This window comes from Colobus angolensis, unplaced genomic scaffold (genome assembly GCF_000951035.1).
Source record: "Colobus angolensis palliatus isolate OR3802 unplaced genomic scaffold, Cang.pa_1.0 Scaffold2, whole genome shotgun sequence".
Classification (NCBI taxonomy): Eukaryota; Metazoa; Chordata; class Mammalia; order Primates; family Cercopithecidae; genus Colobus; species Colobus angolensis.
In genome coordinates this window covers 17,172,151-17,177,026 of record NW_012115154.1, presented here as the reverse complement: position 1 = coordinate 17,177,026, position 4,876 = coordinate 17,172,151, and the positions used below count along the sequence as shown (strand labels likewise).

At 40.4% G+C, this 4,876-nt stretch overlaps 1 protein-coding gene across 2 annotated transcripts in view; it reads left to right on the top strand.

The window, feature by feature from the left end:
- The first annotated feature begins 17 nt into the window (after positions 1-17).
- The window catches only part of EZH2 (enhancer of zeste 2 polycomb repressive complex 2 subunit), a 74,451-nt gene continuing 69,592 nt past the window's right edge, over positions 18-4,876 (top strand). Inside the window, exon 1 of one of the 2 annotated variants that reach the window (XM_011941418.1) lies at positions 18-330. The gene's annotated coding sequence lies outside the window, so the exon portion shown is untranslated. The remainder of the gene's footprint in view (positions 331-4,876) is intronic. The other variant, XM_011941417.1, reaches the window with a different exon arrangement.

The window sequence follows — 4,876 nt, the reverse complement described above, 5'->3', positions numbered from 1 at the left end:
GGCCGCGGCGACCGCGGGACGACGTTCGCGGCGGGGAACTCGGAGTAGCTTCGCCTCTGACGTTTCCCTAGGACGCACCCCGAAATCCCCCTGAGCTCCGGCGGTCGCGGGCTGCCCTCGCCGCCTGGTCTGGCTTTATGCTAAGTTTGAGGGAAGAGTCGAGCTATTCTGCTCTCTATTGATTGTGTTTTTGGAGGGCTTCCTGTTGAATTCCCACTTCATTGTGTACATCCCCTTCCACTCCCCCCAAAAATCTGTGCCACAGGGTTACTTTTTGAAAGCGGGAGGAATCGAGAAGCACGATCTTTTGGAAAACTTGGTGAACGCCTAGTGAGTTCCCACTTTCTAAAGAATCGTAATCCTTAAACATTACAAGCTGTTTTGGCCAACTTGTGTGATACATCTGAGAATGGCGACAGGTGCTAACGAAATCAACTGTCATTCAGCCAGAGATTATTTCCCAAATCCCGACGGGTTGAATGAGGATGAGGTGGTAGAAGTAGGTGATCAAAATAGAATGGCTATGACAAATGTGTGTTTAGATTATTATATGGTTAGCAGTTTCTTAGTAATTGGTCTCGTTTTCTGTGAACAATAGCTTTGGTGATTCAGAAAAGGCTGGATGCAGAAATGTTTGTTGCCTAAGAAATTTAACGTGTGCTGTCCACAGTTAAACTTCCTTTGTTTATCACACAGTATCTGTAACATTTAAATTCATTTGGAAATAAAAATGTATCTTTGATATTTACTTAAAGGCTTGCTTTTTAGGGTTCAAGGAAGTTATTAGCTTAATTTTGTGGAGTTTTGATGTCACCATAAAACAGCATTTAATAAACCTTTGAAAAACACGAATCTTGTCACGGTTGAATGTAGTCAATACTTTTAGGGGTTTTGGAGTTTATTTTCTATTACTCTTCATAAGCGTTAGCAACTAATTCATATTTAAGAATACGGATCAAGTGTGTAATCCTAACTTGTTTATTTGTAAATTTTATTTGCAAGAAAACAGAAGTATTTAGGATATATTTTAATTTTCTATTCATGGTCTCTAAAGTTAGGAATAGGTAGGATTCTAGTCATTGATATAAAGCATGTTGTTCTCTCTTTTTGGAGGTGTGTTGGGTTATGTAATATTTAAGGTTTCCCGGAAACAGGAACATTGCATCTTAAATTCTCGTTTTTGTGGAAAGTGAGTATATTCCAAGAAAACAAGTTAGAAAAACATAGGCGTTCTTCTAGTTGCACTGTCCTATGTGATAAAGATCTAATGTGCATCTACTAACTTATGGTTTCGTAAACATGGAGACAAATAAGTGCAGTATAAATTTATTACATATATTTTGGAGAGTGTTGACACCACTGTACAGGCATTCGAGGTGCTGGTCTAAGTGTTGAGACATTATAACAAGAAAGTAACGTTTATATTAGTTACTAATAATTCTGTATTAAAAAATCCTATTAATAATCTTGTCCATTATGAGATGAGCTAGTTATGCAGATTTTTGGCAGAAATTCGGATATTTTGGATAATTTTTTTTTCTTTTTCTTTTGAGACAGAGCCTTGCTGTCGTCCAGGCTGGAGTGCAATGGCCCTATCTGGGCTCACTACAATCTCTGCCTCCTGGGTTTAAGGAATTTCCCTGCCTCAACCTCCCGAGTAGCTGGAACTACAGGCACGCACCACGACACCCGGCTAATTTTTGTATTTTTAGCAGAGGCAGGGTTTCACCGTATTGGCCAGGCTGGTCTCGAACTCCTGACCTCAAGTGATTTACCCGCCTCCACCTCCCAAAGTGCTGATCGAGATGTGAGCCACCACGTCCAGCCTAGGATAAAAATTTCTAACTTTGCCCTTGCGTGTTCTGTATTTGATAATTACTGTTCTTTGTACTTGCCATGAGATATTTTGAAAAACATCTCTTTGGGGAATTGGTTTAAAAATTCATCTTAAATTATTTTCTGGTACAACTGAGAGTGTATTTAGTCAGTTTAAGTAGCAGTGACTTGAAAAAAAACACACTTGTTTATCTAGTGTAGTTAGAAAAAGTTCTGATACTTTGATACCTAGCTTTGCCTTGCACAGATACATATAAGTGAATATCTTTATGTTGGCCGGTTAAAAATTTCAGGCAAATTTCTCCAAGTCATACTGGAATTTTCCCAGGTTGTCTTCCTGCTTTTGAAGTAACGTGCTCAAGGATTGTGAATTTATTTCAGTATTACCCTTTACATGAACAGCGATTGAGAAAGTTGATCTGCTTTTTAAAAACCAACAAGGACAAATCTTTCTCCAATATAATGTATTCTGTGGTTAATTAGCAATGATTTATGGATTAGCCTTGAAGTCTTTATATCAGTATAGAGGAAAAATTTTCTGTAAATCATGATGGATTCTATATGAGTAGGTGAAATCTTCCGGGGAGAGCATAAGTGAAGAGCAGCAATTCATTAAATTCAGAGAAAGGTTCATGGTCAGATGATACACACTTTACCTTCTGGAGGTCTTCCCTGAATTCCCAGACACTCCTTTGTTCCCACAGGGCTTTGATCATTTTTTATTGTAGCATGACTCAATTTGTATTGTAATCACTTGTTTATGCATCCCTCTCTTCCTTACACTCAAAGCGCCTCCTGGTAGAGGCTCTGTCTTATTTTTTTCTTTGTATACCTAGTACCTACGTTGGTAGTTGTTAGAGAATAGGGGTTTTAAATATAGTTGAATGAATTAAGAAAATATGAAAAATGTAGGAAAATAATTTGACGTAAGAAATTTGCAAAGTGAACAGGATATATTAGTATTCATGTGAGGAACTTTTGAGAGGTGTTTTTCTCCCTCTTTAATAGGGAATGGTTACAAAGAAAAATAATTGTCAAGGTGAACAAGTTCCAAGTTTTTCCTAGTTATAATCTGTAGTATTGAAGATTAGATATCTTTTAGATGCAACTGTTACACTTGGGCAACTGGAGAGAACTTGATGAATCATCTGGATATTTAGTAATAGTATCTGCTTAATTTGATTAATGTTGATATTGATGATCCCTTTGCAAAAATACAAGGAAGGGAAAGGGCAAGGGCGAGAGAGGGTAGTAGATCTTTTAACTGAAAAGCTGTTTTGTTATAATTCATGAGTTCTTTTTTGGAGTAAATTGAGGTAGGTTTTGGAGCTAGAACTGAAGGATGTGACAGTGTAATTGAATCATTTATTGGGATGCTTTTCATCATTCTTTTAAAATGATTTAAATATGGATTAGCAAATTTAGTGATACCTCAAAAGTTACAGCTGGTAATATTTGTAAGATGGTTGCACCATTCCACATCTTGCCACTGTTCCACTACTTGGTATGAAAATATGACAAATTTGTGTTTAGTTTATATGGTTAGCAGTTTCTTAATAATTGGTCTTGTTTTCCATTAACAATAACAAGACAGAACAAGATCATAGCTCACTGCATCCTTGAACTCCTGGGCTCTAGAGATCCTCCTGTCTCAGCCTCCTGAGTAACTGGTACTACCAGTGCACACCATCGTGCTGGCTAATTTAATTTTTTTATTTTTTGTAGAGATGGGATCCTGCTTCATTGCCTACGTTGATCTCAAACTCCTGGCTCCAGGCAATCCTCTGCCTTGGTTTCCTAAAGTATGGGGATGACAGGCTGAGCCACTGTGACCCAGACACTTTTTTTTTTGAGACAGAGTCTCGAAAGTGATTCTTACGCCTCAGCCTTCTGAGTAGGTGGGACTACAAGCGTGTGCCACCACACTTGGCTAATTTATTTATTTATTTTTTATTTTTTTTGAGATGAAGTCTCACTCTGTCACCCAGGCTGGAGTGCAGTGGCACCGTCTTGGCTCACTGCAACCTCCACCTCCTGGATTCAAACAATTCTTCTGCCTCAGCCTCCCAAGTAGCTGAGATTACAGACATGCACCACCACGCCTGGCTAGTTTTTGTATTTTTAGTAGAGATGGGATTTCACCATGTTGGCCAGGCTGGTCTCTAACTCCCGACCTCAGGTGATCCACCTGCCCTGGCCTCCCAAAGTACTAGGATTACAGGCGTAAGCCACTATGCGCAGCCTCAGCTAATTTTTATATTTTTAGTAGAAACTGGGTTTCACCATGTTGGCGAGGCTGGTCTGGAACTCCTGACCTCAAGTGATTCACCTGCCTCGTCCTCCCAAAGTGGTGGGATTATAGGCGTGAGCCACCACACCCTGCTGTGTGGTTTTTTTTTTTTTTGATACGAAATCTCACTCTTGTTGCCTAGGGTGGAGTGCAGTGGTACAGTCTCTGCTCGCTGCAACCTCTGCCTCCTGGGTTCAAGCGATTCTCCTGCCTTAGCCTCCTGAGTAGCTGGAATTACAGGCGCGCACCAACACACCCAGCTAAGTTTTGTATTTTTAGTTGAGACAGTTTCACCATGTTGGCCAGGCTGGTCTCGAACTGACCTCAGATGATCCACCTGCCTTTGTCTTCCAAAGTGCTGGGGTTACAGGTGTGAGCCACTGTACGCCCGGCCTGGATACTTTTTAAACATTTTTAAATTAAAAAAAAATTTTTTTTGGAGATAGGGTCTGGTTGTCACCCAGGCTGGAGTGCAGATGCATGATCTCAGCTCACTGCAACCTCTGCCTCCTGGGCTCAAGCGATCCTCCCACCTCAGCCTCCCAAGTAGCTGAGACTACAGGTGCATGCCGCCACGCCTGGCTAATTTTTGTATTTTTTGTAGAGGAAGGGTTTGCCATGTTGCTCAGGCTGGTCTTGAACTCCTGAACTCAAGAGATCCGCCTACCTCAGCCTCCCGAAGTGCTGGAATTGTAGGTGCGACCCACTGTACCCAGCTCTTGTTTTTAATTTTTCTTTTTTTTTTTTTTT